Source organism: Canis lupus, chromosome 9 (genome assembly GCF_011100685.1).
Source record: "Canis lupus familiaris isolate Mischka breed German Shepherd chromosome 9, alternate assembly UU_Cfam_GSD_1.0, whole genome shotgun sequence".
Taxonomy (NCBI): Eukaryota; Metazoa; Chordata; class Mammalia; order Carnivora; family Canidae; genus Canis; species Canis lupus.
In genome coordinates this window covers 9,522,402-9,535,060 of record NC_049230.1, presented here as the reverse complement: position 1 = coordinate 9,535,060, position 12,659 = coordinate 9,522,402, and the positions used below count along the sequence as shown (strand labels likewise).

The 12,659-nt window shown below is 39.7% G+C and overlaps 1 long non-coding RNA gene across 6 annotated transcripts in view; it reads right to left on the bottom strand.

Annotated features, from left to right (window-relative positions):
• The window catches only part of LOC111097339, a 569,600-nt gene that overhangs the window by 195,974 nt on the left and 360,967 nt on the right, over nucleotides 1-12,659 (bottom strand). For all 6 annotated transcript variants that reach the window (XR_005364248.1, XR_005364246.1, XR_005364247.1 and 3 more), the window contains exon 5: nucleotides 7,799-7,853. This is a non-coding gene — a long non-coding RNA (uncharacterized LOC111097339). The remainder of the gene's footprint in view (nucleotides 1-7,798; nucleotides 7,854-12,659) is intronic.

The window sequence follows — 12,659 nt, the reverse complement described above, 5'->3', positions numbered from 1 at the left end:
CTGAAATCTGGCATTGTGATGCCCCCAGATATGGTTTTCTTTTTTAAAATTCCCCGGGCTATTCGGGGTCTTTTCTGATTCCACACAAATCTTAAAATAATTTGTTCTAACTCTCTGAAGAAAGTCCATGGTATTTTGATAGGGATTGCATTAAACGTGTATATTGCCCTGGGTAACATTGACATTTTCACAATATTAATTCTGCCAATCCATGAGCATGGAATATTTTTCCATCTCTTTGTGTCTTCCTCAATTTCTTTCAGAAGTGTTCTATAGTTTTGAGGGTATAGATCCTTTACATCTTTGGTGAGGTTTATTCCTAGGTATCTTATGCTTTTGGGTGCAATTGTAAATGGGATTGACTCCTTAATTTCTTTCTTCAGTCTCATTGTTAGTGTATAGAAATGCCACTGACTTCTGGGCATTGATTTTGTATCCTGCCACGCTACCAAATTGCTGTATGAGTTCTAGCAATCTTGGGGTGGAGACTTTTGGGTTTTCTATGTAGAGTATCATGTCATCGGCGAAGAGGGAGAGTTTGACTTCTTCTTTGCCAATTTGAATGCCTTTAATGTCTTTTTGTTGTCTGATTGCTGAGGCTAGGACTTCCAGTACTATGTTGAACAGCAGTGGTGAGAGTGGACATCCCTGTCTTGTTCCTGATCTTAGGGGAAAGGCTCCTAGTGCTTCCCCATTGAGAATGATATTTGCTGTGGGCTTTTCATAGATGGCTTTTAAGATGTCGAGGAATGTTCCCTCTATCCCTACACTCTGAAGAGTTTTGATCAGGAATGGATGCTGTATTTTGTCAAATGCTTTCTCTGCATCCAATGAGAGGATCATATGGTTCTTGGTTTTTCTCTTGCTGATATGATGAATCACATTGATTGTTTTACGGGTGTTGAACCAGCCTTGTGTCCCAGGGATAAATCCTACTTGGTCATGGTGAATAATTTTCTTAATGTACTGTTGGATCCTATTGGCCAGTATCTTGTTGAGAATTTTTGCATCCATGTTCATCAGGGATATGGGTCTGTAATTCTCCTTTTTGGTGGGGTCTTTGTCTGGCTTTGGAATTAAGGTGATGCTGGCCTCATAGAACGAATTTGGAAGTACTCCATCTCTTTCTATCTTTCCAAACAGCTTTAGGAGAATAGGTATGGTTTCTTCTTTAAACGTTTGATAAAATTCCCCTGGGAAGCCATCTGGCCCTGGACTCTTGTGTCTTGGGAGGTTTTTGATGACTGCTTCAATTTCCTCCCTGGTTATTGGCCTGTTCAGGTTTTCTATTTCTTCCTGTTCCAGTTTTGGTAGTTTGTGGCTTTCCAGGAATGCGTCCATTTCTTCTAGATTGCCTAATTTATTGGCGTATAGCTGTTCATAATATGTTTTTAAAATCGTTTGTATTTCCTTGGTGTTGGTAGTGATCTCTCCTTTCTCATTCATGATTTTATTAATTCGAGTCTTCTCTCTCTTCTTTTTAATAAGGCTGGCTAATGGTTTATCTATCTTATTAATTCTTTCAAAGAACCAACTCCTGGTTCTGTTGATCTGTTCCACAGTTCTTCTGGTCTCGATTTCGTTGAGTTCTGCTCGAATCTTTATTAACTCCCTTCTTCTCTTGGGTGTAGGATCTATTTGCTGTTTTTTCTCTAGCTCCTTTATGTGTAAGGTTAGCTTTTGTATTTGAGTTCTTTCCAGTTTTTGAATGGATGCTTGTATTGCGATGTATTTCCCGCTTAGGACTGCTTTTGCTGCATCCCAAAGATTTTGAACGGTTGTATCTTCATTCTCATTAGTTTCCATGAATCTTTTTAATTCTTCCTTAATTTCCTGGTTGACCCTTTTATCTTTTAGCAGGATGGTCCTTAACCTCCACGTGTTTGAGGTCCTTCCAAACTTCTTGTTGTGATTTAGTTCTAATTTCAAGGCATTATGGTCCGAGAATATGCAGGGGACAATCCCAATCTTTTGGTATCGGTTCAGACCCGATTTGTGACCCAATATGTGGTCTATTCTGGAGAAAGTTCCATGTGCGCTTGAGAAGAATGTGTATTCAGTTGAGTTTGGATGTAAAGTTCTGTAGATATCTGTGAAATCCATCTGGTCCAGTGTATCATTTAAAGCTCTCGTTTCTTTGGAGATGTTGTGCTTAGAAGACCTATCGAGTATAGAAAGAGCTAGATTGAAGTCACCAAGTATAAGTGTATTATTATCTAAGTATTTCTTCACTTTGGTTAATAATTGATTGATATATTTGGCAGCTCCCACATTCGGAGCATATATATTGAGGATTGTTAAGTCCTCTTGTTGAATAGATCCTTTAAGTATGATATAGTGTCCCTCTTCATCTCTCACTACAGTCTTTGGGGTAAATTTTAGTTTATCTGATATAAGGATGGCTACCGCTGCTTTCTTTTGAGGACCATTCAAATGGTAAATGGTTCTTCAACCTTTTATTTTCAGGCTGTAGGTGTCCTTCTGTCTAAAATGAGTCTCTTGTAGACAGCAAATAGATGGGTCCTGCTTTTTTATCCAGTCTGAAACCCTGCGCCTTTTGATGGGGTCATTAAGCCCGTTCACATTCAGTTACTATTGAGAGATATGAGTTTAGTGTCATCATGATATCTATTCAGTCTTTGTTTTTGTGGACTGTTCCACTGAACCTCTTCTTAAAGGGGAATTTTAAGAGTCCCCCTTAAAATTTCTTGCAGAGCTGGTTTGGAGGTCACATATTCTTTTAGTTGCTGCCTGTCTTGGAAGCTCTTTATCTCTCCTTCCATTTTGAATGAGAGCCTTGCTGGATAAAGTATTCTTGGTTGCATGTTCTTCTCATTTAGGACCCTGAATATATCCTGCCAGCCCTTTCTGGCCTGCCAGGTCTCTGTGGAGAGGTCTGCTGTTACCCTAATACTCCTCCCCATAAAAGTCAGGGATTTCTTGTCTCTTGCTACTTTAAGGATCTTCTCCTTATCTTTGGAATTTGCAAGCTTCACAATTAAATGTCGAGGTGTTGAACGGTTTTTATTGATTTTAGGGGGGGATCTCTCTATTTCCTGGATCTGAATGCCTGTTTCCCTTCCCAGATTAGGAAAGTTTTCAGCTAGAATTTGTTCAAATACATATTCTGGCCCTCTGTCCCTTTCGGCGCCCTCGGGAACCCCAATTAAAACGTAGGTTTTTTTTCCTCAGGCTGTCGTTTATTTCCCTTAATCAATCTTCATGGTCTTTTAATTGTTTGTCTCTTTTTTCCTCAATTTCCCTCTTTGCTATCAATTTGTCTTCTATGTCACTCACTCGTTCTTCCACCTCGTTAACCCTCGTCGTTAGGACTTCTAGTTTGGATTGCATCTCATTCAATTGATTTTTAATTTCTGCCTGATTAGCTCTAAATTCTGCAGTCATGAAGTCTCTTGAGTCCTTTATACTTTTTTCTAGAGCCACCAGTAGCTGTATAATAGTGCTTCTGAATTGGTTTTCTGACATTGAATTGTAATCCAGATTTTGTAACTCTGTGGGAGAGAGGACTGTTTCTGATTCTTTCTTTTGAGGTGAGGTTTTCCTTCTAGTCATTTTGCTCAGTGCAGAGTGGCCAAAAGCAAGTTGTATTGGGAAAAAGAGAAAAAGAGAGGAGAGAAAGAAGGAAAGAAAAGAGAAAGAGTAAAAAAAGGGAAGAAAAAAAAACGAAAAAAAGAAAAAAAAAAGAGAAGAAAAAGAGAAAGAAAAAGAAAGGAGAAAAAAAAAGGGGGTGGGGGAAGGAAACAAATCAAAAAGCAAAACAAAACAAAACAAAACAAAACAAAAAAAAAGAACCACCGGGGAGTATCTTCTGATTCTGTGTTCTTTAAGTCCCTTGGCTTCTCCTGGAAGTTGTCCGTCTAGCTGGTGTTCTGGGGGAGGGGCCTGTTGTGCTGATTTTCAGGTGTTAGCAGTTGGGGGAGCTGCTGTGCCCCTGCCTGGTGCAGGGCTCAGTGGGGGTTGTTTACCCCGTGAGGCCGCAGGAGGAACAGCCCCAGTGGCGGGGCAGCTCTGGAAACCTGGATTCAGCTCCGGCAGGAACTCCGTCTGCAGGGCCTGGAGGCTCCGGGGCGGGGCCGTTGATCTGCTCAGCTGGGGCAGGAGCGTCCTCGCTGTCCTGGGCCCTCCCGGCCTCTGCCTGTCCCGGGGGAGGCGGGATCCTGGGCTGTGTCCCGGCGCCCTGTGCTCCGGAGCCTGCGCTGTTGGATTCGCGCTCCCGGGCCGCGCAGCCCCCTCCGCGGAGCCGCCGCCTGAGCCCCTCCGAGCTGCTCCGGGTCCCCCCGTGCGCGCTGCAGCCCTTAGGGAGCTCGGCGCACTCTCCTGGGCGCGCAGTTGCTCTGTTACTGTCCCGGGGAACCCGAGGGCATCCCCGCCCTCCTGGGTCCTGCTCCACCTCCCTGGAGCCCCTTTCCCCCGGGAAGGTCGGTGCAGCTCCTGCTCCTCCGGGACGGGGCTCTCCTGTCCTGGGGACACTCGCCCCGGCCTCAGCCCGGCTCCTCGCGGGGCCCCTCCCCCTTGGAGGCCTTTGTTTCTTTATTTCTTTTTCCCCGTCTTCCTACCTTGATAGAAGCGCGAACTCTTCTCACTGTAGCATTCCAGCTGGTCTCTCTTTAAATCTCAGGCCGAATTCATAGATTTTCAGGATAATTTGAAGGTTTTCTAGGTAGTTTGGTGGAGACAGGTGATTTGGAGACCCTGCTCTTCCGCCGTCTTGCTCCTCCCCCCCATGTTCACATTCTTATATTTAACTTTCCTAGTATATTACATCATCACCGAGGAAGGAAATGGTTAAAGATATGCGCATATGGGAATTAGTATTATATTTGTATTGGCATTTACACTTCATTTATTCATTCAACAAAAAGTATTGGTCATCTACTATGTGTGAGGCACCAGACTAGGTGCTGAAAATATAATGATAAATACAACACATTCTCTAAAACTCATGGAGCTAGCTCCTCAGGAGAGAAATATAAAGGCAGTATCATTGATTACATACAAACAGAGTTACCAAAGAGGAAAAAAAGATTCACTTATTTTTTATGCAACGTATTTCGTTTGAAAAAGTCAGGTTTTGAGTTTGTCTTCCTTATCACGATTTTTTAGTTTTCATTGCTCCCTAAAGCAGCTTTTGGAATAAAGTGTAAAATGATGTCATCTTTCCAGGAGAGTATAGTTTCCTTTTCCCTTTCTGCAGCAGTAGAATCATGAATTCACTTAATCTTAAAGCTAGATACAACTACAAAGGTATAAATTTAAAAACAATCTTAGGACATACTCTCTGGTACGTTATTTCAGATTATACATTTTTTTGGCGTGGGGAGTGGTCAGAGTTCATTTATTGTGTTCTGTTTCCCACAGAGGAATTATAGTAATGGCTCTGAATGAGATTTTAAAAACATGGATCAAAACCATCTAATACCTTGACCTATATAGAAAATCTGGGTATAAAAAAGTATAAGCTGGCAATAGAATGGTGAAATGCTGCAAAGCTTTAATGCTGTTCTTGTTTTTCTGTTCCATGTAACAGAAAGCATCAGTTGTCAGTGGTAGAACAGTTGTGCCCATAGCCTGCATGTATCTCATGAAGAATCTGGTAAAGATGCTCAGGCCTAATGTCATTGGGGGAAATATAGTATGCTGTTTGGAGGCACTCATCAAATATCTACTGTAAGGAGAAGGCAGATAGTGTTTTATTCTTTTTCTTCCATTCTAAATAAGGTAGATTCTTCTTGGAGTCTGCTCTAAGTCAAGTCTGGAGGAGTTGGAGAATGCAAGGACAATTACATAAAACCAGCAAAAAGACTTAAAAAGTTGCAGTATTTTGTAAACTTCTCTGGTAACTTTTTCAAAGCATCATTTAAAAAAATGTAATTATCTATGGCCAGGCTGGTGAGATACAGTCAATGTTTTAGTCCATTTTACTGCCCTACCTAGTACCTATTCAGAGAGCTTTGTCTTGAAGGTCCAACTCACTAGAAAGTACATCATGGTATCTTGTCCTCTCACCTCCACCTCATTGTAGTGAATCAGTATTGGTCATGCAACCCAAGGTGGTCCAGACAAAGCAACAAACTACCAAAAATGTATTTGAAAACATGTATTTTGAAATGTGTCTGCCTAGGTTAGAATTCAGCTTCTATGTTGAGTTATGTGACGTGTTAGGTTATTCAATTTCTCTGTGCCTCAATGTCCTCATCTATAAAATTGTATGATATTAGAACCTGTGGACTGTTGTTGGGATTAAATGTGAAAATATGGTTAAACAATTTAGAAAAGAGAATGAGATATACTGAAAACCACTAGTTACTGCTGTGTGAGTTGAGTTCTGTTGGAACATGAACTGAGAAGATATAAAGGGGTTGGGATGGTACTCTTTCCCATATGGGAGGAGGGAAATAATGAGAAGTGGGCACAAAGGCAGAGAAGACTTAAGGAGACACAGAAAGAGAGATGAAGAGATTATATTAGTCAGGGTCTGGGGAACAAATAGATGCTGCATTCAAATATAGGTAATTTGTGGAGATTTGACTAACAAGATTTGACAATAACCTTAGGCCTAAAGAAGTTAATAGAACTGGAAATGAGTGATTCTAGTAGCTCCTCATACTGAATCTGCTCATTCCAGGAAGATTATTCCTTTGAGTGGTAGATATAACCAGTTGAGGTGAATCTCCTGGAGGGTACTGAATATTTCAATTTCACTCTCCTCATCTCTAATCTTCTACCAAGATTCCCCACTGGATGACGCCAACCAGAACCCAGAGGGCAAGAAAATCATGTGATAACATCCATACAGGTCAGCCTGCAGGAGCAGGGTGCTGAGTGGAAAAGGGTAGAGAATGGATCTGGAGGGCCTACAGAGAGGAAATCCTGCACATACAGCATCTGGACACAGAGAAGCAACATCTACTCTGTGCAAGGCCTCTTCCCATTCTGACACTTCCTGTCTTTGGGCCTTTCCACTACATTTCCTTTTTAATCTAAGCTATAATGAGGAGTTTTCTACTATATGTAACAAAAGCAACTTTGCCATAAGCAGGGTAGTTCTGGTGACTACAAAACATGAGTAGAAAATCTATGGGCATAAAATCAGAGGAGATGGAGAATCGTCAATTTTGCCTTATTACAGATTTTAGTATTCCAGAGCTTTCAGAGTGAAAGGATCACAATCTTGTCAATGGCAGTTGATGAATACTCATTACCCCACTGCCAACGACTAGGCCATGACAGCTATGATTTAAAACTCTTTAATTTTACTTAGTGTCTCCAGAAACACAGGAGAAGACTAAGTTACTGGCATCTAAGAACTTCATGTGATTAAAGATATTGTCACAGTCTCCAAGTACCTCACACCTCTCCATGTTTTCTACTACCTAAATATTGCTATTAGGTCTTTTGTGACTTTGAAGTTCTCTGGGCTCATCTCTGAACCTTCTCTAGATTTCCGTTACCTCTATCCAGTTAATGAGCCAAGAAAGAACAAAAGCACAACCAACCCAATACAGTAAAAGTCTAACTAGTACATTACCCAAGGCTGGGTTTATGACTTCTCCTTGCTCTGCTGCCAAGAAGCTCTCCTAAGCTTCATAAAGACACACACAGAGTTACATTAATACATTTGCAGAACACACACACACACACACACACACACACAAATACACACATCTTGTTTTTTTCACATTGAAGCTTTCTTGGGTGAGAACCATACTTGACTAATTATACTCCATGCCCCAACCCCCACAACAAAAATTTCCAAAGAAAACATTTGAAATCTCACCATGGCCAGTGTCTGGATGAAGCTGTCTTGAGAATCATGGAATAAGCAGCTCCCTCTGTGGGGGGGAAAGAAAGTGATTATGTCGCATGCAAGGCCTTTAAATTGAGGGAGAATTAACTCAGCTTATAATAAATCACTGTTGACATCCTCACTAAAGACTTCATGCTCTCCCAAGCCAGGGGGAATTTTTAGCTGGCCAAGAAGGAAACTCCACAAACGCTGGCTATTATTTGAATGTGCAACCTTCATATGGGAGACTCTGAAGGGTTTTCCCTATACGGTCTGAACAAATTCCACAGAGAATAGTTACCCCATTAAAATAAACAAAGATTGATTAATAACTTATTATCATATTTTACAATTGAGACTTTGGAAAATGTGTAACAGCAGGAGGTCTGTCTTCACCTCACTTATTTTTAACTTCTATATTGGTCTTTCACTATGGGGGGAAAAAAAGCCAAAATAAAAAGACTGAGGAGGGCAATCCTTCCTTTCAGGGTTTGAAGAAAGATATTTTTTTCTTTGTACTTTTTTTCTTTGTACTTTTCAAGTAAGAATAACAACTGATCTACCAACTCTGATGAAATTTTATAGACTATAGAGCATATAAATTGCTGTCTTATGTTCTGTGTCATCTGCTCCCTCCAAAGTCCCTGAAGAAATGAAGGCAACGTCTGTGATAATTCTTTCAGGAAAAGGAACTTAGGTCTGAGAGGGTAAGTGACTTAAGGACATCTGGGTAAGAGAAGGTAGATGCAAGACTTTCGCTAAGCTTCAGTGCAAAGCCTGTTCTGTCATGCAGGAATACTTAATAAAAAGGATGTGTTCCTTAGTTGATAGAATCAAATTTCATATTAATGATATTTATTGAAAACAATTTTAAGACATTCAAAGTGCTACTAAGCTTCCACTGGAGTATTTTTCTCCTATGTATGTTGTTGCCAACATTTGTAGCCATACTAAGTGATTCAATGAAAATTGGACTTATAAGGATTAAATTCTCTATTCCCTTAAGAGTTTTAGCCCATCTCTGGATGAAACTAGCACACTGCAATGTTGTTGTTGTTGTTATTGTTTTTGGTGTGTGTGTGGAGGGGATGATTCAAAACTATATATGAATTAAATGCATATGAACAAGATTTGAAAGATATTTCACAATGACTAAAATTTACTTCATTTAATAGGCTACTCTAGAGAAGTATCTTCTGGTGTGCTGGATTAAGTTTGCCCCTCCAGATACATTCTCCATCTGGGCCCACCCTGCTGAGTGTCTTGAGAGGCAGACCCATAAATATTACAACCACAATCCCTTTGCCCTCCGACTTCCATTTGGGTTCAACCATTGGGAGGCTCTGGAGAGAGACTGGAAGAGAGGAAGAAAATGAGGTTAAAATATTTCTCACCCTGGTTCCCTCCTTGCTGAGGATGCTCAGGTAGTTACTGCTCTTACCCCAAGAATCTCTCTGGAACATTCTTCACTCTTGGTTCCAGGGATGACTCCTTACTCTTGCTCCATCTAGTCCCAAAGAATTGCCCTGTTCCTTGAAGTTTTCCCGAAACCTCCCACACCAGTGTGATCAGTTCTGTTGTAAAACTTTCTTAAGATCACCCAGACTGGATAAGATTCAGCCAAGACCCCATCAGGAAAAGACAGGTATGTTCAGACAAGGTTTCCATCTTTTTGATGGACCTCAAAACCATGCACTCAGGACTCTATACATATCTGACATGTTGATGGAATCAGATGGGATTTATTCTAAGTATGAGGCTGTATTGGTATCATTGTTCAAATAATAAAGAAGCAAGCAAGCAAAATGATCCTGTTCAATAGATTTATTGTTTTTTTGGGGGGGGGGCTAGAATTATTCAAAATTAAGTATAAATTAGATGTATAAGAACAAGTCTTTTTTAAGGTTTTATTTATTTATTCATGAGACACACACAGAGAGAGAGAGAGAGAGAGGCAGAGACACAGGCAGAGGGAGAAGCAGGCTTCATGCAGGGAGCCTGACGTGGGACTCGATGCCGGGACTCCAGGATCACGCCCTGGGCTGAAGGCAGGTGCTCAACCGCTGAGCCACCCAAGGGTCCCAAGAACAAGTTTTTAATGATGCTTTCAAATTACTAAAATTTACTTCAAATAATAGAGAACTCCAGAGAACAAGAAGAAACAGAATGATTAGAGATCATCCTGCATTAATTGAGTATATTTGCCTATTTTCACTTAATGTGATATTAATCTGAATTAATTATCATGTCATTTTGGATAAATTGAGCTATATGATCTTTTATTAATTTTTATTGATACCCCTTTGGATAAATTAAATTACATATATATAAAAATCCTACTGCTCACTTACTTAATAATTTCTACTGTATAACTTACCAATGCAAATAATGAATATCATTCAGATTCTGATTTTATGCTCACAATAAACAAGCAAACAGGTAAATTAATAAATAAGTTTTAAAGAGATAGCCTGATGTTAAATAATGTATATATTATTTACATAATATATAATTGGAAATATATATATATATATATATATATTGGTTATAGCAGTTAAATGTAAGACTTATGTGGCTCATTGAATGCTAATTATTATTTTCTCTTGCAACACACTGTGGCATTCTGGCGAACTATTTTGACATCAGGGCATTCCTAAGTATAGTCAATAGGTTCCTATTAATATAGTAGGGTATTTTTAGCATAGGCTTTAGCTTCTTAAAACCACACAGTTTAAAGTGTCCCCTCACATAACACAAAAAAATACCATATTCAAGCATAATCCCATCTGTATATGTTGACCCAAATCCTTTGGCTTATGAAATGAGTACTCAACTTATATAAAGATAAATATACATTTAATTTGGTAAGATTCTCCACAGCAAATGAATTTTATAAAACAGAAAGATTTTTTTATCTATTAGACTTACTTTCTTGCCTCTTCTAAAGGGTCTCAGAAGCACTGGTACAGCACAAATGTGACATGAGTATTGAAAGAAAAGATGAAATTGTCGAAGATTACAAGCACATTCTGTACATCAAGCCCTGACCAGTCACATTATAGAATATGCTGTGGCTATCAAGTCTCAAGAGTGGGCTCCCAATGTGGTTTGTTTGGTTGACATTTCTGCATGGTTTGTGTGTGTGTGTGTGTGTGTGTGTGTGTGTGTGTTTCTTGTCTTTCTTTTTTTGCAAAGCATTCTACTCAGACAGCCAGGATAACAAGTCAGACAAGTTCTCCCACAAACAAACTCAACACTGTTAATCAATCACTCTTTGCACTTTGAGAATTTACTTCCTCCTGAAAACCACTTATGAAATGAACCATTTTTTCCTCTTTAGATTAGGGAATTGGAACAGAGGGAATCAACATACTCATGGTTACATATTGACATTTTGAGACAATGCAATTAAAAACCACAGTTCTTGCTGGTAGATAATCATTCAGTTCTGTGAAGCACAGAAAACAGAGTAATACAAGAGTCCTTAATCATCAGTTGTTACTCACTTGGCTTTCACTTCTTTTATGTAATAAAATCAATGTCTGAATCCTATACGCTTCACAAAATCAGCACCTGATTCTCTGGCCATCTCGATCCTAGGCAAATCCCAAAAGTAGGGAGCAAAGATGATCCTACACGATGAACTCTATGCATACTTATGGAGCCACTGAGTTCTTCCTTCAAATGTTTTTTACTTTCACATTACACCAGCTTTTCTCTAAGTGTATGATGATAGATGTGCCTTGACAAGGAATCCTTCTGGGGAAAATATGCACACAAAATGAAACATTAACAAAATACTCACAGGTTTTGTTTACCACCTTCTCAGAAGATCTAACCTGTCACTCTGCTCTGGATTTGGGAGTATACCATACCCTCATCCCAGTCTCTTACCTCTTTAGTTAACACCAGGGAGGCAGCTTTATCAAGCTGATGAGCTGATCTTGAGTAGTACCCTAAGACAATAGGGTAGACTGGCTGTGAAGATCATTAGGATGAAGCATAATTATACTACCAATTAATAAGAGCTGATACCCTGAAGACCACACAGGGAGGGCATTATGGGAAACAGCAATCACTCACAACACCTGATGGGCCGGAGCCCTTTTGGGATAGTAGCAATCAACTCTACGGAGTGCAGTTTCAAGGAATTTGCTAGATTCACAGCACAACTAAAATTTCTGTTCTTCAGGGACGACCTCTGATCATCTTCACAAGGGCAAACCATCAAGTATTTAGAATTGAAAGTTGGCTAAGAGGTGAAAAAGTTACCTACTTTAGCTTTTCCTCATTGTACAGAGGAGGAAATTAGAATTCTGGGAAACCGGTAAGTGGTTAGTATGCAGTTGTTTGTTTGTTTAATAAAAAAAAAAAGAGGATAGAAGCCAAATCACTCATTTGTAACCTAAAGCTAATGTCCAGCCATATCTAATATATTAAATATTAGCAAGTGATACTGATAAGTGACAAATGAGTTTGGTCATTCTTTTTACCTGAGGTGAAACTTAAAATCTGGAGCTGAGTATATTCATCATTTACTATAAATCAAAACTTCATTGTTGGATGATATTTTCGATCGTTCAGCAATAGAGAAAGCGGCAGAAGACACTTTGACAGGCTTCCTGGATCCCATTTCAATGAACTTGTTGCCCCAGAATCTGGGAATTCTCTGGCAGATAGCCTTGGATACTCAGCCATACAGGATCCCGAAGCAAAAGGCAAAGTGCATGCCCCCATATACTTGTATCAAAATATCCCTCCATATTTTGAACCAAGTGGAAAATTTAACAGAAGCTATCCCATAAAAAAAAAAGACAAAAATGAAAACAAAAACAAAACATGACTATAAATA